The 20,990-nt window shown below is 36.1% G+C and overlaps 1 non-coding gene across 1 annotated transcript; it reads right to left on the bottom strand.

The window, feature by feature from the left end:
• Positions 1 to 14,060: 14,060 nt before the first annotated feature.
• Trnag-ccc (transfer RNA glycine (anticodon CCC)) lies at positions 14,061 to 14,131 on the bottom strand. Its single transcript has one exon. It is a non-coding gene; the product is annotated as a tRNA-Gly (tRNA).
• Between the last annotated feature and the right edge of the window lie 6,859 nt (positions 14,132 to 20,990).

Genomic DNA, 20,990 nt, shown 5'->3' with positions numbered 1-20,990 from the left:
GAATAAAAAAAAAATAAAAAAAAAGAACATAATCCAAATATTGGTACATACTGCAGGTTAAGATTAGTTGATCCAGTTTAACTGATAAATGCTTTTATTACCCTATTAATGTCAAAAGTTTCCTTAATTATAAACACGCTATGTATTTATTGCCCCGGTATGCTTTTCTAGCGCTATACTAAATTAGTAGATATCTACTGAACATACTAAGTGCCTTATTAGAAGGCTCAAAGACACGATGGCGATGGAGCGAGCTATGCTTGGAGTTTCTCTGCGTGATCGAATCAGAAATGAGGAGATCTGCAGACGGACCAAAGTCACTGACATAGCTCAGCGAGTCGCGAATCTGAAGGGCAGGCCACATAGTTCGAAGAGCCGATATACGTTCTGGTCCCAAGGTGCTAGAATGGCGACCTCGCACCGGAAAGCACAGTGTTGGACGACCCCCCACTAGGTGGACCGAGGATTTCAAGCGGGTTGCAGGTCACGCTGGATGCTGGCGGCTGGAGACCGATGTTCTTGGAAATCCATGCAAGAGGCCTATATCCAGCAGTGGACTATTGGCTGATAATGATGATGATGACCTAACTGAATACGCATTTGGATTGTGGTTGCTTAGAGTGGGTTTTCGCGAAAAAACAACTGGATTTCAATTTTAATGGTAAACGCCGCGTAAATTGGGTTAAAAAGCTAACCCAATTTTAATTTTGTAGGTTGTACGAAAAACAAAAGCCTAGAAAAGCAAGCAGAACGAAAAACATTAGAGTTTTGTACCTACACGTTTAAGTATGACACCGAAGACGTGTTAAATTAATTAATAATTATTTAAGCAATAATTTAGTTACATGATATAAAAGCTCTATGTGAGTCTATTCACTATAGTAGATGTCACTGCAAATTGAATAGCACCTTTTTATAATTAACTTAAAAAAAAACTATATATCTGAATATGAATACAATCACAACTGGAAATCAATGATGCACTTTGTGTCTGTGCGCGCTTGCTCATAAGATACTAGAAAAGAGAAGATTTGGAAAGGCAGTCCAAGTGCTGTGCGTAAGTATATCCTAGACCTAGAGATATTGACTACGTTTACGTTTACTCAAAGCCCGCGGTGTACCGACTGTAAATACATAATAATGTACATTTTGTAAACATCTACACAGCCAATGTAAACGGGTCATAAAAGATCTTGCTAGAAATTTCAGCGTCTATGAAAATAAGGAATAGTTTAAACCTCGGATCGAGCGATTCTGCAATTTGCGTAGCAATTCATTCACTCTTATCTTCTGCTATCTCATGAGAGGACATTATAAATGTTGTAGGCAATATTATAGCCACGAGCAATGCAAGATGAAACTAACGACATACAGACGCTATTCGAACTATCGAAGGTGAGTTTGCACCAGAACTAGGAATTCAATGCGAAACCTATTTATAAAACCACGGACAGCCCATGTTTTCTAAGATTCTTTAAATAGATACCACGTTTCATTCATACTAGAGTACATGTAACGGAGAGATAATTTGAGACCAGTAGGAAAAACTAAACATCCTATAGCCGAGTTCACACCACGCCGGTGAAACGCTCGCTCAAGGATTCGTTGAATTTGAATAGATGACAGATGAACCTGCAGCACTATTCTGAAATGATGTCTAGAACAACGGCGCGAGTTTGGAATGTATCTTTCTATCTAAATATCTTGTTAGACAGATATCATCATCATCATCATCATCATCATTATCAACCCATATTCAGCTCACTGCTGAGCTCGAGTCTCCTCTCAGAATAACAGGGGTTAGGCCAGTAGTCCACCACGCTGGCCCAATGCGGATTGGCAGACTTTACACACGCAGAAAATCGAGAAAATTCTCTGTTATGCAGGTTTCCTCACGATGTTTTCCCTCACCGTTTGAGACACATGATATTTAATTTCTTAAAATGCACACAACTGAAAAATTGGAGGTGCATGCCGCGGACCGGATTTGAATCAACACTCTCCAGAATCGGAGGCAGAGGTCATATTCACTGGGTTATCTCGGATTTTTCAGACAGATATAGAAAGAGACAATGACATTGTTTACTATAGACATGTTACGTGCCTACAGAATCACGACAAAAAGTGATCCGAGCTTCACTGAGCGCACACATGCACAATTTCGTGTTTACATTATGTATTTAAGTCTATAGTTCACACTCCCTGAATTCACATCTCAACATTGTATTTAGGTATTATTTGTTTAAATAACTTTCGTTGGTTACTAAAACTAACTAAAATGCACATTTGTCCGCCTCAGTTTTAATGCGTTAGTGCCCTAATCTATACTTATATTATAAAGCTGAAGAGTTTGTTTGTTTGTTTGATTGAGCGCGCTAATCTCAGGAACTACTGGTCCGATTTGAAAAAATCTTTTAGTGCTAGATAGCCCATTTATCGAGGAGGCTATATTTTATCCCCGTATTTCTACGGGAACGGGAACCACGCGGGTGAAACCGCGCGGAGTCAGCTAGTATAAAATATTGTTGGAGAGATGAACTTGAGAATCGAATCGCAAATCATACTGTTGCAGAAGCGTTCTGATCTGGGGTACCAAAACTTTTTCTTTTAGTTTCTATTTTAAAGTCGTCTTTAGTCCAACATTTATCTTTAACTACACAAATTTCCATCAAAATCTTATGAAATTATGAACTAAAAATCCTACTCATATTATAAACGCGAAAGTTTGTATGGATGTTTGGATGTTTGTTAAACTTTACAGTACAGTTTTAAGGATTTGTACAAAACTAAATTTCACGTGGACGAGGTCGCGGCCGTCTGCTAGTATAGTATTCATGGGACCCCCCCCCCTCAGATTTATACATACGCCTATGGAGATTGTAAAGTCAAGGGTTAACTTGTAAATAATACAAAAAATCGAATTTGCACAAAATTGAAACAGGTTTGTACTCGTAATTACTTAGAGTAGGCAGTGCAGTTTTGATTCTATGAAGTTCACACAACTGATAGTGAGGCGCCTGGCTCGATATACTAATATCGGCATACGCATATACACGGCTAACAATAAAACATTAACAAGAATCAGTTTTGAAATTGCGCCTGTTTACAATAAAACCTTCAAAAGAATATTCAGCTCTTTACAAACATCAAAGAATTCGACGAACCGAAGTATGATTGTTTAAAAAGTATTCGACAAAGGATATTATTAAAACGTTAGACAATCTCAAAATGTTCTTTTGAGTTCAAATATTTGTTTGATTTCGATGAAGCTCAACGGCTGTTTCCGTAAAACTTCATAAAGATTATGAAACTTCACTTAGCATTATTTCAAATGAAATGAGTTAATATTAAACAAAGCCTCAATAGCTCAACGGTAAGAGCAGTCGGACTCATCACCGAGGGGTGGTGGTTCGATCCCCGCCCCGTTGGTCTATTGTCGTACCCACTCCTAGCACAGTCTTTCCCGACTAGTTGGAGGGGAATGGGAATATTGGTCATATTATAAAATATATGGCAAATATTCTTTTTAAAAAACTAAAAAAACTAACTAACAAATACAAGTACATACTCAGTTACGAAACGATGTTTGTAAATTATTTAAAAGCTCAGAAATTTACCAATGTTTCTGTTTGGAAAGGAGAATATGTTTTAGACGTACCGCCAAGCGATTTAGCGTTCCGGTACGATGTCGTGTAGAAACCGAAAAGGGGTGTGGATTTTCATCCTCCTCCTCAACAAGTTAGCCCGCTTCCATCTTAGATTGCATCAACACTTTCCATCGGGTGAGATTGTAGTCAAGGGCTAACTTGTAAAGAATAAATCAAAAAAAAAATAGAAAAGAAACTGGATAGAGGAGGTAGGTAACACACAGAACATTATAGATCTAGATATTCTATGGTTTGAAGACGAATAATACATGTTTAAGTAAACAACTGCGATGTATGTAGCTGACGCCTACGACTTCGTCCGCGTTTATTCAGTTTTTCACAAATCCCCCGGGAATCATTGATCCGGCGTCAAAAATCGCCCATGTGTTAATCCTGAGTAAAATCTATTAACATTCCAAATTTCAGAAAAATTGCTTCAGTAGCCGCAGCGCGGAAGGAGGAACAAACAGACACACTTACACACACAAACTTTCGCCTTTATAATATTAGTGTGATGTGATACGAATTACGAATCATCATCATTATCAACCCATATTTGGCTCACTGCTGAACTCCAGTCTCCTCTCAGAATGAGAGGGGTTAGGCCAATAGTCCACCACGCTGGCCCAATGCGGATTGGCAGACTTCACACACGCAGAGAATTATGAAAATTCTCAGGTTTCCTCACGATGTTTTCCTTCACCGTTTGAGACACGTGATTTTTAATTTCTTAAAATGCACACAACTGAAAAGTTGGACGTGCATACCCCGGGCCGGGTTCGAACCCACACCCTCCGGAATTGGAGGCAGAGGTCATATCCACTGGGCTATCACGGCTCTTTATTATTACGAATACTGCCTAATATACCTACTAGGTACTTCCTATTTGACTTGCAAGTTTTTGTTGTTGATAATATATTTTTACAATTATTTAATTTAGAAGTCTAGGGATGCGTGCAACATATATCGACAAAATGGTCATCGATTCACCCATTGCTCTATTTCTATTCCAAAAATAAACTCGGACCTTCACATAATACCGGCACTTGTCACGAAAAACCAAGGTTGCTATTCCACCTAAGATGAAAACTGCTATATTATTATAAGATCAAACCCATAAAGTCAAAGTCAATTCTAAGTCAAAGTTCATTTATTTAATATAGATTATATAAGATATTAGATAATGGTAATAATAATTGGTCGAAACTTATAATTTTTTAATTAAAGGTCGAAACTTAAAATTAAAGTTCCGAGGTTTCTAAACGTGCCTTGATCCGAGCCCATAACAAACTCAGCCAGGATTTATTTCCCGTTTGCTGGGTAGGGTCCGCTAGTTAGTAATATTTTATCATCAGTAAGTTTCCAGTGAGAATCGTGATAGATAGTGAGGGTTTGGGTTCGAATCCGGTCCGGGGTATGCACCTCCAACTTTCAGTTGTGTGCATTTAAAAAAAATAAATATCACGTATCAAACGGTGAACGAAAAATATCGTGAGGAAACCTGCATGCAATGCATTGGGCCAGCTTGGTGGACTATTGGCCTAACCCCTCTCATTCTGAGAGGAGACTTGAGCTCAGCAGTAAGATCAATATGGGTTGATAATGATAATAATGAAGTTACCAGTGCGCCAGTGCAGTTGACTAAAATCTTATTTGGCCTACAAAGGACAAATAAGATTTTAGTCAACCCGTTTACCGTCGAACTATCGAGGCTCACAACCAACCGTCCGGTCCTTTTACTGCCGCAAATACACGCATCCTTGCACAAATGGACGGGGACCTTTGCGTCAGCACTTGTCACGGCAAACTAAATAGCCCACTTGGTCTCTAGAATGCAAAGGGCCAACACTCGCGCGCAAACAAAACACGTCGAGTGCTCTCTTGAGTTAAAACGAATCCGATGTCGAACTTTACGCTTTACGTTTTTTGCTTGTCGACCGTAAAATCAACTAATCGTATGATCGATATCGGCGGGCGCTGCTCTCGACCGTTTCGGTTGCTGACTTTAGAATGTATATGCCTAGGTATTTATTGAACGTCTATTTGTTGTCTGTTATTTACAGATGGGAGGCTACTGAGGGTACTTTATCAATACAAGTTACATGCAGTAGAAGGATTTATAGATGATTAGTGGGACGTAAAACGTAATCTTCAACGCATATGGTTAAAAACGTTTTGTGTATAGGCTTTATTTTGTCGTTGAATATCAATGTTATTTTAGTGATGGAAAAGCGGTGTCATAATTTTTACGACCTAAAAAGGACTACTATGAAATAAGTATAGACTTAAAGCATTCCCTAATTTTAATTCTGTCATGTCTACTGAACATAAAACTAATCGTAATATTTTGATGTTTTATTCCAATTAACATATAACTGCAAAATGTAAATTAAATTTTGAATGCGGACACAACGATATTTTATATTCAACTATATAAATTTTATTTATACGCCAGTTATTCCCACCATTGTAATGTGTTTTCGATATCACGAAACAACGATCTAAAATAATTCAAATGCCAATTAATAGAGGCACACTTAACAAGAAACATTCAACAAATCAATTAAAATAATGCGAAGAATTCGTTCACCTCTGGTGATGTGAATATTTGATGTCATTGGTCTCTATGATATCGAAAATTACTCTTGGAGGTCTCAACGTAGTGATGTCTATTTATTTGTATTTGTAATAGATCTTCAAACGACTTTAATTAAGGAGGAAATCATGATTTCGATTATTATTTACTAGCTGACGCCGCTCGGTTTCACCCGCGTGGTTTCCGTTCCCATATGGGCTTATCTCGATGAATGGGCTATTTAACACTGAAAGAATTTTTCAAATAAAACAAGGAGTTCCTGAGATTAGCGCGTTCAAACAAACAAACTAACAAACTCTTCAGCTTTATAATATTAGTAAAGATGTGCATGTCCACAAATTTTCCAATGTTGGTCCGATTATAAAATTATTGTTTTGTTTGAAACTTGCAACTTTTGGTAAATAAGAACTATGAGAATTAAGATCAATATTTATTAAGGTAAGCTAATGGTCATAATGCTGGTTTAGATATCTTTAAAAATCTAAGCATAATATTGTTACTTTAAATTAAGCTTTAAGGTAAAAGTTGTTTTAACATTAAGAATTTCAGCAATAAATGCTAAAAAGTGCAAACTTGCACTCTTTTTAAATTTAGGTAGATACGTGACGCTAATAATTTATTTAATAGCTAGTTAATGCATTGATTTTCCAATTGCAACTTAAGTACTACATAATATCTACTTTGTCAACGCGTTTTACAAGTTGAAAAGTAGTATGTAATTATCGCCGGACATGGAATCCAGCAAAATTATAAAGTATGTATAATTTTAATCACCACAAACGCTTAATGTCTTTATAAATAACGATACTCTATCGATAAACAAGTTACTGTAATACGAACATCACTGATGTTATCGCGTCATCGATTAAAACATTTTGATTAGCTTTCAACTTACGGGCAATGTCATAATCTGTAATCTGAAACGTCTTAAACGCCATTACGCTTTATATTACAACCTGTCTTTTTATATCGGAATTAAATTCCATACATTAGTCTAGCTGTAATACTATGAGACATGATGCCACCCCGGTCAAGTGACTATGCAGGAATGGTTCGATAATGATCTGAGATGTAAATGTCGATATGTCTCCGATGCGGACACTAGACATCCCTATTGAAATCGTGAGCCTGACGAAAAACTTAATGAATTGTGACTTATAATGACGCATGTAGAAAGGATATTGACTGAGGAGAGTCTAATGGAGGGACAGTTGAGATAATAATCTACTATTTCGAACGATTACAACTATTTTTATTATTAATCCATGGTGTTGTTTTGTATTCTTTTTGTCTGATCAATTTAATCGATGCGTTAATTTTTTGTAGAAAATAAATACAATCTAAAACTGCGGAGTTGATGAAATTCTTTGCCGCATCTTTAAAACAACAGAAGAGATAGTTTATTCAATTTCTTCTCTAACTGGTTTATATTCAGCATTGTAACGGAGCGAGTGATTGCTTTTGTAGAAGAGTTATCACTATTTTCACAGACCAGGGCTAATGACGTCGTCTACAAGCACAAAACATAAAACGATAAACCTAACTCTTTATACATTTCACTATATTAGGTAGGCCTATGTAAGTTATCCTAGTTACTAATATCATAAACGCGAAAGTTTGTATAGATGTTTCTTACTCTACGACGCAACTACTGGACCGATTTGGCTGACATTTAAAACGAAGATAGATAATACCCTGGATTAGCACATAGGCTTCTTTTATAACCAAAAAATACGTGGTTCCCGCAGGAAATCTGAAAAATTTCAAGGGCGTACGCTAAACATAAAATAGGTAAAAAGCTTTGTACAAAGTTGGTTGTGAAGCGTTTATGCGGTCCTTTTCAATAAGCTTCGCAATCAGCTCGCTACAACCGCATTGTTTGAACACAACTAATTAAGTAACTCATTTCGCCGAGAACTAATAAAATATTGTGTTATTATGAAATTACTGTAAACGCTTGTGACCGTGTTTTAATATACTAACGAATAAATGCTAGGATAATGTGGATAAGACGTTCATCAAACAAAACTCTTGAAATCAGTAAAGTTTTTATAACTCGCTAGTGCAAGTCTCGCATTCTCTCTCTGTCTAACACGATAATATAGAATGAGAAAAATAGAGGTGAAGTTGCGAGTTATCATCATAGCAAAACATTGTTGCCCTACTGCAATATGTTGTTCTCACGGAGATCTGAAACTGTAACGCTAAATCACGAATTCGTCTCTTTATCTCTTCTTCTGAAACGATCCTATCGACAGAGAAAGATAAAAACGAATTCGAAACTCACACATAACACTTACAGTTATAAATCATCTTTACAGAATAGCGATACTGCACTGTGTTTTTTCAATTGGTCATGACTGAAGTGAGTGAGTTTTGTCTGCGGATGAGGTTGCTGTAACGCATTATGTACAATGGACAAACCGCATTAATAGCTAGCTTTCCTCTTTCAATTTTATAATAATAATCTATATTTTTATATCTTTTAAGTGACTAAGTAATATAAGACGTATAACCATTACATCCTACCCTGAACACAAACCATCATAGACCAACTATATCAAATCGTTTTAAATTGTAATGTTTCTGTAAATCTATATATTGATTTAAAATACACAAATCTTCTGTTTAATACAGTGTTTTGAATCTATACTCGGCGCATCCATACAACTCTTTCCCAACATCCAAGAACAATAACTCGTAAACATTTATCACCCGTTACAAATGAGCATTTTTGAAAAGGCACTAATTATTTCCACAATCCGTTCAAACGAATCAAAGGGAATTGATTTGCCGCTTCAGTTTGAATATTAAAATCAACAGCATCATCAAAGTCTTTATGCAGAGCACAAGTCTATACGAGTTTTCCACACTGCCCTAATGCGAGATGAAAAATTCAATTCCGACATTTATAGTTAAAAAATTTATATTCGTCGTTATCAACCCATATACGGCTCACTGCTGAGCTCAAGTCTCCTCTCAGAATGAGAGGGGTTAGGCCAATAGTCCACCACGCTGGCCCAACGCGGATTGGAAGACTTCACACACGCAGAGAATTAAGAAATTCTCTGGTATGCAGGTTTTGCTAAGGTTTCCTCACGATGTTTTCCTTCACCGATTGAGACACGTGATATTCAATTTCTTAAAATGCACACAACTGAAAAGTTGGAGGTGCATGCCCCGGACCGGATTCGAACCCACACCCTCCGAAATCGGAGGCAGAGATCATATCCACTGGGCTATCACGGCTCTTTTAAAATTTATATTGCAATAACGTAATTTCCGATTTCAGTAATTACCAATATATTAACAAATAATATTCGCTTATGGATCCGAGACTTGGTTGCTAACTATAGGCCTCATAAAAAGGCTCAAAATCACTCAGCGGGCGATGGAGCGAACTAGGTATACTTGGAGTTTCTCTGCGTGTCTTAGTCTATACTAACATTATAATAGAGGCAAAGTTTGTGGTATTGTAGGGGGTAACCCCAAACTCTGGATCTACTAAACCAATTTTGAAAATTCTTTAACCAATAAAAAAGCCACGTTATTTGTGAATGTCATGGGCTATATTTTATCTCTGTATTCTCACGGGAACGGGAACTACGCGAGTGAAACCACGAGACTACTATATGTAGAAAATATAAATATAATATAGCAGTCGTTCGCTAGTTATTTAATTAATATCTATTTATCATAGTCAAGTTCACACAGCGGGCAATGGAACGAGCTATGTTAGAAAAATTTTGATCCAATCAAAAATGAGGAGATCCGCAGAAGAACCAAAGTCACTGACATAGCTCAACGAGTTGCGAAGCTGAAGTGGCAATGGGCGGGGCACATAGTTCGAAGAGCCGATGGACGTTGGAGTCCCAAAGTGCTGGAATGGCGACCCCGCACTAGTAAGCGCAGTGTTTGTCGACCCCCCACCAGGTGCACTGACGACATCAAGCGAGTCGTAGGGATTCGTTGGATGCAGGTGGCTCAGTATCGTAATGTTTGGAAGTCCCTACAAAAGGCCTATGTCCTGCAGTGGATGTCCATTGGCTGATATGATGATGATGATGATATAACATAGTTAATGTGAGTTTAAACCTCTATACTGTACAAAAAGTTTATCATTAGATGTAATACATTACGTAAGTGCCACATTATCCAGGCGGTATATAAACAAGGTTAAATGAGATGAATTATGAAGTTTTTTATGACAGTGCACGCAATCCATCATTCCGCTCGTGTCGCCGATCGTGGTTTTTCTGGCCACAATCAATGTATACGTGGCCGAGTTAAAGCTGAGTCTACACTACAGCATATCTAGATCTTACTAAATAAAAAACAGTAAGGAGACGATGAATTTCCCAACCGGTGTGGTAAAGTCTTTACAGTTATCAAACTTGACGTTCCAAAGTGCTTGTAAGCAGTAACAACTTTTAATAACCTCGTTATTGATACAAGTTGGGAGGAGGGTAAAGTAACAAAAGTTGTTACTAACCAGATGTTTTTTTTTAAATTTTGATTAATTAATAGTTATACAACATAACAGCCACAATGTCCTACAAATTGCGTGGTACATTATCTCGTTCCGACGCTCTGAAATTTTCATTTCCTGGTAACTCAGTTACCAGAATCAAGAATTATCGTAAATATATTATAATAATATCGTAAAGTAGATCGTCTCATCAAGCTATTAACGAAAAATTTGCTTGTTAGTAATCCGGTGTACAAAATGTTCCAAGAATCCCTGACTAGGAGCCTTGTGGCGTAGAAATCCGATTACCAACAAACTGTCGTTTAGCAATCTCTCACAGATATATGACAATTTTACAAACATGTTTCTGTATGTAACGCTTCTTCACTTACACAAACGCACTTGCCTAACAACTGTTTGTACATTATACAATTATGTATAACTAATGCCAACCAAAAAAAATCAGAATACGGTTTCTTACTTCCGATTTTTTTTTTGTTTTTAATAATGTCTATAGCTTGGTAACTTCGTTCATAACACTCCCGATGTTGCGCGCGGGGCGCGGTATCGATGAATGAAAAACCCACGACTGATTCACTTCCCCGCACACACGATTTCACACCCGCGCCGCTGCGATTTCTTTCCGCCCGTCGCCCGCATATCATGGGAGTGTTATCAACGAACTTGCCAGACTATAAGAACACTTTCATAAAAAAAACTAAATTTAAATCGCTTTATCCGTTCGGGATCTATGGTGCTACAGACAGACAGACAGAGAGACCCATCAAACTTCTAACACCCTTTTTTGCGTTAGGGGTTAAACCCCAGCCAAACCCCATCCTTATTAATTTTCTTCTAGTGTACACTACGCCTAAGTTATATGACTGTATAATAATTATATTGAAGTAAATCACTTAAGCAATTTCTAACATTGTTTTCCTTTAATGGTTTACGAGCTTTGGTTTATTGAAAAAGATAAACTATAAAGCTGGGTCTACATTAGATAGATTGATAGTCAATTACGATCTTTTAACAGGTAAAGGTCTGCGAATAGTCTCAACAATTACTGGGTTATTCATTATCTTAATCATCATCATCATCATCATTATCAACCCATATTCGGCTCACTGCTGAGCTCGAGTCTCCTCTTAGAATGAGAGGGGTTAGGCCAACAGTCCACCACGCTGGCCCAATGCGGATTGGCAGACTTCACACACGCAGAGAATTAAGATAATTCTCTGGTATGCAGGTTTCCTCACGATGTTTTTCCTTCACCGTTTGAGACACGTGTTATTTAATATCTTAAAATGCACACAACTGAAACTGAAACTCAACTGAAGGTACACGCCCCGGATCGGATTCGCACCCACACCCTCCGGAATCGGAGGCTGAGGTCATATCCACTGGGATATCACTACTTATTATCTTAATCGCTGTCAGATAATGACAGTCACCGAGCTCATTTAACTCATTTTAATATTAGCCATATATTATCTTTTAAAAATGACTAATATTTCAGTTCTACTCTAAACAGTTCTTCTTCATAAACATCAATTTTCATCAAAGTAAAGTGATCTTTAAGCAGTACTGATTAAGTCTAGTTTACTTTGTGGATTAAATATTAATATATGTTTATAAATAGGGCCGGACCAGTCCAGTCAAACCCCATATCCACTCGGTATTGAATGCTCCTTTCACTTGGAATTATGGAGGATTCAATGGTTTTTCATAGAAGAGTATAGGTACTGCTCAATGTAAAACTTAGCAAAAGTACTTTTTTGAGTTTACTTCACGAAAGACTTACTAACGTATTATATTATCCTTAGTACAAGTATTGTATAGATACTAGCGTTCGCCCGTAACTCTTTCCTGTTAAATTCTTTTTTTTTTTTTTTTTAGAAATCCCGCAATAACCATGTATTGTCTTACCATGTACTCTCTATAAAAGTTCTGCTCAAAGGCCCTGTTCATCACTTTACTAAAGACTCATTTAAATTGTTTTTTTTTAAAGGCAACAGATAAACAGACTGGATTGTTTTCGCATTTATATTATTATATGTATATAGATTTCTTTCATGATTTCAACCTCTTATAGTGCAAGAATTTTTATTTTATAGCTTAGAAATATTTGTAATGTTAACTAGACCAATACCTGAGCCAAATATAGGCCTATTAGGCCTATATTTGGCTCATTCATTTAAATGAAAAATATAAGGTCTCACAGTTTTTCCAAGCTTTTCCCACACGTACAAAATAAATTAAAAACAAAATTCAACCGACTTCGTTTATCACTCAACATAAAAATATGAAAAAAAAAAAAAACAAAATATTAAACGAAATAATTAGATTGACTGTTACAGACAGACGGACAGACGGACACGCGAGTGATTTTATAAGGGTTCCATTTTTGTACATAGGTACGTTCGGAACCCTAAAAAAGATCAGTTTTGAGTTATGACGGGGTAACAAGACAACAGACACTAAAGAAAAATACGCGTTTAATTGGCACCCTCCTCCTTTTTTAAAGTCGGTTAATAAGTATTTTCCGCTTTGCAAATACAAATTAAACAATAATTAGCAGTGGCCCGTCTCATTTACATTCAATCTCGGCTTCTGTCACAATAAATTCACATAAATAAATACCAATTTACATAATTCATCTCTGACTCACATTTATCGGATCAATTTGACAAAGTTCCAAATTAAGGAACGAATATAAGGAATTTAGAACCATGTTGTATCACAACTGACGCATGTATGTGAAATCTTTTGGCTAATTTGTAAGTTTCCCATAGTTGGAATGTTCGGTGGGATTTTTGCCGCATATAGCAAGTTCGATTCCCATGTCGACCTACAGCGTCTAACGCTTCAAATATGATCGGTATTTAAAGTGTGGGTATATAAGCTACATACTTATAAAATATCCTATAATAGTTTTTTTACATTTAAGTATAATTAATTTTGCAATTAAAAGACTAGCCGACGCCCCGCGGTTTCATCCGCGTAGTCCCATTCACGTGAGAATTCTGGGAAAAAATTAAACCTTTACTCACAAATAACGTAGATAGCTTTCTAGTGGTAAAAGAATTTTCAAAATCGGTTCAGTAGATCCAGAGATTACCACACAATACCACAAACTTTATCTCTTTACAGTATTAGTACAATAAAGTACATAGATGATGAGTACAAAAATGTATGAAATAGCGCTAGCGACATCTATGGGAGGATCCTTTAGTTATTACTGTTAATCAATAATTCGTTATTTTTTGTGAAAATATGTCTCAAAAACCATATAAAAATATTAAAAAACCTAACCAAGTTAATTTAAAATGATATTCTACAAAAAGAGTGCACTGCCCGGGAATCGAACCCGGGTCGCAAGAATGGGAATCTTGCATGATACCACTACACCAGCAGTGCTTGTTGCAAGACGCTGAATTATTTATATAGTACTGTATAAGAGATTTTTCCACGCTTTTCTTCTTGGAAGTTATGCTTTGACGATAAACTGCGCAGTTCATCAAACGTCAGCGACATCTAGTGGAAAACTAAATCTAAAGCCTTCCCGAAACGAATAACGAAGTATGGAAAAATCCAACTAGAAGCAGACCTAACGCGATTGTGTATTTTTAAATTTTATTGATGTATCTGTAAAATAAATTCAACATATTATATTTATGCAAAGATTAATCAATAATATACAGATGGAGCGCACGGAACACGACGGTGTCGTAGCCGCTTCAAATACGATATTCAAAGAGTAAATACATTCTCGAGTCAGTACGACACGAACCGTCGCATCAGTAATTTTCAATATTTTTCAAGAAAAATGGCGTCTTGAGTTTTTAAATGTTTTTAAAACTGTTTACAACTAAAGAAATAAGATGGGGTATTTTTTTGGTAATTATTGATTATTATAATAATTTACGTAATATTTGTTAGTATTAAGTTTTGAAATACAATTTATGAAAAAGACACGACACGCGTTTCCTTGACAACCGCATATACAAAATATGTGGTTGTCAAGGAGACGCGTGTCGTTTGTTTTTATGGCTTTCACCGGCTTCAGTACGTTGCTTGTAAAGACTCACTCGGGTGACTTTGTGTACTTATGTAAATGTTAATATACACATATATATCGGCATGTTTTTTAAAAAGTGGCATATTTTATTTTGTATAACGTTTAATTACGTGTATTGTTGGCATACTTTAGATAAATAAAATGTTGATTCTAGGCCACAATCAATTTTTGAAAATTATTTTATCTATTCTAAAACTAGAGACTTCTTTGTTGCAAAAAATTCCTTAATCTATTTTTAGGCGTAAGTTTCGCGTCAAATAGATAAATTTTGCAGCTAAATAACAAAATTTGGTAAAAACACTTGGCACTTTTAAAATATGGTGAAAAACTCAATGAGTTTAATGCGTTTTTTTTTACAAAATCAGATTTAAAAAACCATATTTTTTAGAATCATAGCATTTTTATGATGTCGATCTAGTTCACGAGAGACCTAGAATTTAAAACCAGCTTGACCTACCTTAACCTCAGATCAATTACCATAGGATTTATATTATATAGTATTAGTCCCTCTGTCAAAAGGGTAAGATCTAACGTGTTTATACTAACTAGATACATATTTACTAGTGTTAAATATTTTCAATGTGTGCGTTTACCTCGTCCCCCTCAAAAAGCATCCTAGAGTCAATACAGAAAAGGCTGAGCTGCCCAATAGTGGTACATTGGGTAACTGTGGCCAAGAAGTAAGTAAAGAAATATACCTAACTCTTTAAGTTTAGGTTCACTAACAATACTAAAGTAGATTTTAAGATAAAAAATTGTTACTAATCTTACTAACTCTTCTGGATTAATTTTCAATTCTATGGTGTAAACCGAAATAAAAAGTTATTTATTTATTAATAAACGACAAACAATTTTGTTGATGAGTTAAAATGCGATACCAAAGGTAAGTTCTGAACTTAAAAACAACACTTACGGAAAATAAAATTGTAGGGCATGAAAATTAAACGTAAAACACAACAAACATGATAAAAATCAGAGATTGATCGCTTCGACCTATTTCACGAAAGACCTAGTATTAATAACCTGGCTAAAATACCAAAAGTAAAATACTTGTACTAAAAAATAATCAAACTAAACAAACATTTTGAAAATTACAGTAATTCGCTTCGACCTAATTCGGGACAGACCTATCTACCAAGACCTATTTAAAATCCTACCTCAATAATCGATACTTACTAAAAATAAAAACGTACTGAACACCCAAAAACCTACCGGACACGGCACGTAAACAGCGTACGGCGCACGCGCAATAAAAAAGCTGTAAAATTTTGATGTTTCTATTCACAAGCCATCCCTTTCCAACACATGGAATACCGTATAACTATCTCCCTCCACCAAGTGAGAATGGGTCAGATTATTGATGCACTTTACATAAAGCAGAAGTTTCGAAGTCTGACATTTATGTGATCTTGAGAGTAAATCGTATGGGTTTAGAGGCAGATAAGTGCCAATGGAACGAGGTGTCAAGTGATAAAATTAATAAATGGGGCTAGGTTTCATCGGGAGTTTGAGCGTTTTATTTATACAAAACTTCTTCATTTGTGTCGATCAGTCGCCAAAATTACGCATTGGACTAACTGCTAACTAGCAGTCTATATACCTAGTCTTAGAACCGTAATAAAAACCATCACTCATCTGTTTAATGAATGAAAAAGTGTTTTAAATCAAATTTATATCAAAATATATCACGAGGTTGCCTCAAAAACTCCTGGCCAAAATATCATTAATGTTAAAAATGCTTACTAATTTATATTAATAATTATTGTCCATCAAATTCAAAGTTGTACTTGATGGACAAATGAATTTTCTTTACTGTGTATAAAAAATATTTCAAAATTATCAATGACTAGCAGACGCCGCGCGGTTTTACCCGCGTGGTCACCATTCCAGGTATACGGGGACAAAATATAGCTTAAAGCACTCGGGGATTACTGTAGTTTCCCGACAGTTCAGTTTCAGAGCGAATTCAATGCAAATAAACAAACATACATACAACCAAATGTTTCCTTCCTTTGTATAATATTATAGATAATAATATACCCTGTTTGTCTAATGGTTAGCCTATGTGGTCTTGAGTTCGAACCCTGGGTCAGACAATCAAATACTGAGTTTTACTTCTAAGAATTTTTCAGATAAAAAAAAAATATTGGTACCACCAACATAACAGGCCCTACAGCTTACACGGGGCTAGCACCACGAACTTTCCAATTCCGTGCTAAGAATTTTACTAAAAATTTCTTAGAAGAAAGAAAAGCTCATAATTTCTTGTCCCCACCCAGGACGCTAAAGTCCAACCAGTCTCGCGATATGTTCTAACTATTGTACCTAATATAATTAATTAAAAAAAAATAGCAATTAATGAAAAAATAAAAATTACAACTCTCCATGAGGTATACGTAAAATTGCAACAAAATACCGGCTTCCCGATGTCAAAATGAAAGCTTCACACGCTCCTAATGACCGGTGATGTTATCGGGTTACCAATTTCATCGGAATGCGAGCGCGGGGCAGGAATCAATATAATTTCTACCCTAATGGATCGCTAATAGCCTTAAACTGGCCGCTAAAATGACGCTCAACATACTCCCATATTTTTAACGTGAAGTCAAAAGAAAAGTGTCCTTATTGAACAAACATTTATAATGATTAACTCCTGCGTAATAGTCTTACATTTAAATATTTATGTTAATTATAACACTAAATTACTAATAGGTTAAATAGGCTTAATCTTAATTTTAAAATAATAGTCCTGCTACTTCTGTTGTTAACCACCATTGAAAAAATACCAATCCGGGAAAATTATACCCATAACTATCCTAACTTTAACAAATCCGGCTATTACAGGTACACATTCCAGAAAAAGCTTAGATGATTAAAGAATATTTACTTTTAAATTTCGATTTTTCTTAGCATCAATTAGATTAATATTTACAAAAAAAAAGTGTATTTCAATTACATTTCAAAAATCATCATCTAACGGTCACTTAAAAAAAAAAATTCAGGAACGTCGACTTTGCCTCGTATGGCATATTAAAAAAAAACATTTCGTGTATGGCGGCATTTTATCGGCCCTACGGAAGTGTACAATATCTTCAGTGTGAAATTAACTATATAAAATTAGTCAGACCGTGGCCTTGACAGTCTGTTAGTCATTCAGGCTTTTCAGAGATGAATAAACTTATCAATTAAATATGATTCACGTAATTTTCTCAGTAGCCGCCATTGTTGAAGGTGGAATTTCATTGGTACGACCATATCCGTATATGCGTAATACTAATCGATTATGGTGCAATTTTTATTGAAAGAAGTTAATCACACTTCAGACTAATCACTCTATCTCACTAATATAATAAAGGCGAAAGTTTGTGTGTAAGTGTGTTAGTAAGTTTGTTCCTCTTTTACGCTGCGGTTGCTGAAGCGATTTGGCTGAAATTTTGAATGGAAATAGATTTTACTCTGGATTAACACATAGGCTTTTCATCCCGGAAAAATCCATGGTTCCCAAGGAATTTGTGATAAACTGAATTCCACGCGGACGAAGTCGCGGGCGTATACATATATGAAATGTATATCAAAGTAGTAACTAACATGTACACGTATCTACTAATTCTAAATTTAGCTTGCTTCATTTGTGAAAACTGCATGAAAATGTGTTGAGTTTTGGAGATTAGATTATACAAAATAGTATCTCGAAATTGACACTAATTTTAGAAACAGAAATAATCGAAAAGAAACTGTTTATAAATGATCAATGATCATAAAACAAAACGTATAAATACGTTTAACTTTAGATAGACTTTGTTTAATTTATCACGTGTCTCAAACAGTGAAGGAAAACATCGTCAGGAAACCTGTATACTTGAGAATTTATAGCTTAATTCTCTGCGTGTGTGAAGTCTGCCAATCCGCATTTGGCCTGCGTGGTTGACTAAGGTCTAACCCCTCTCATTCTGAGAGGACAATCGTACTCAATAGTGAGCCAAATATCGATTGTTGATGATGATAATGATGATCGGTGAAATTCATCGTGGTGTGCCAAATGAAAATTTTAGTTTACCTTTAATAATTTTTAAACTAAGTAATTCATTAAAACTATGTTTACTGTTTGCATAGATCTAAACTGTCTTCTTTTTATTTATTCTTTACAAGTTAGCCCTTGACTACAATCTCTCCCGATGGTAAGTGATGATGCAATCTAAGATACAAGCGGACTAACTTTAGTTACTTAGTAGGAGGAGGATGAAAATCCACACTTTTTCGATTTCTACACGAAATCGTACCGGAACGCTAAATCGCTTGACGGTACGTCTTTGTCAGTAAAGTGGTAACTAGCCACGGCTCACCAGCCAGACCTGGACCAATAAAGAAAACCTCAATCGGTCCAGCCGGGGATCGAACCCAGGACCATCGTCTTGTAAATCCACCGCGCATGCCACTGCGCCACGGTGGTCGTCTTCTCCAAACAAAGGTCTACATACAAAGTGGTAAGTCACAACAGAATCCATAATAACATCATGGGTACCAACACAAAAGCCTTCCATACACCACGCATGACGCAGCAGTCTCCCAACCTAATACGAAAATTAAATAAAATTAATTACATAAGCACAAACCAACACCGTCAATTACCCAATAATCTTGTGATCTCGTCCAAATTAATAGTTACCTCGTCACTTGAGATGGGACGGAGATTCTCACGGAGTGACATGATTATTAATAACGTGCCTCGCTTCGAGGGCGCTCACTCACTCTCGCCGAGGTTCCTCGAAGTCGGATAAAACTTTTTTGCCTCATACTCCTTACTACGGTTGTAGAATGTGCGCTGCACGTATGGATAATAATACAATTCATATTTTATAAATGAATAACGGATTGTCCTGTGACTTCGTTCGCGATTTTTTTTAGAATTTTTTATGGTGACTTTTATAGTCACTAACAATATTTACCAATGCGCTGGACTGACCAATAAAAATCGCTCTCCATGGATCGTTCCACGAATGTTTTAGGAGAGTCACACTACGGGAGGAATGGCGACGGATAGTGAGGCACGACCACTCTGTCAAGAGTGTAACGACAAAGAAGAACAATATTTGCGTAACTTTAATCGTTTGCGCAGCTCATTCAACGGAAGCTGTCAAAAGGAATAGTATTTACAGGGATTTTATTTTTAAGACATTTCCTCACCCACCAGTCATAAACTAAGCCGATATTTTCTTTTCTCTTGATAATTTGTCGTTGGCGAAATGCATTGTGCTGGTGATATCACTACAAAAAGCAAAATCAAAAGAAGAAGAAGATATTTTCTAATTAATCTTGTTACTGCCAATCTGCATTGGGCCAGCGTGGTGGACTATTGGCCTAACCCCTCTCATTCTGAGAGGAGACTCGAGCTCAGCAGTGAGCCGTATATGGGTTGATAACGACGACTGCTACTTTAATATTAATCATGTTTATGAATGCTACACCACTCAGATATATTTGGCACATGATTTTTGAAGATTTAACAGTTACAAGTATACAATTGGATTAAAATCCTAATTTTATTTATCATTAATTAAATTTATAAAATAAAAAAAAACAATATTAAAGAGCCTTTAAGACAAGGTTTCAATAGAACATACACTTTTAACTTAATATTATAATAAAACATAGTATTTCCTCGACTTTTCAAACCGAGAATGAAGAGGGGTCATCGAAGGAGGGGCGCTTGACACATTAATTTACCTATCACCACACTGTACCATACATGTCCAAACAAATATAGCTCTTATGGCTCACAAAATAAAGGTTATATAGGAAGCAATAAGTAAGTTTGTGCGTTTCACTGATGGTATCGGCGGTACTTTCTGTGGGATCGCTCGTCATCGATGATCGACGTTGAGACAAAATGATTTTGACGCGTCATAATGTAATTATTTGCGTATCATTGCCGATATGCTTTTTAACCGACTTCGAAAAGGAGGACGTATCGTGCAGGTAACAATTGGAAACAAAAGTGTTATATACGTGATCCGTGATTTCCCGGTAGGTAGGTACTTAAAAGATGTCAATTAATAATTGATATTTTTGCAATCGATTTTAATGGCGTAAACGTCTTGATATGGTTACACGTGGTAACTAACTAACGCTAACCAGAAAGTTCTTAGTAGGAGCCTGGATTAGGGATGTTGGTGTGTCACACTTTTCAACACATATGAC

Source organism: Bicyclus anynana, chromosome 3 (genome assembly GCF_947172395.1).
Source record: "Bicyclus anynana chromosome 3, ilBicAnyn1.1, whole genome shotgun sequence".
NCBI lineage: Eukaryota > Metazoa > Arthropoda > Insecta > Lepidoptera > Nymphalidae > Bicyclus > Bicyclus anynana.
The sequence above is the reverse complement of the archived record's forward strand: the minus strand, read 5'-3'. Positions and strand labels throughout refer to the sequence as shown.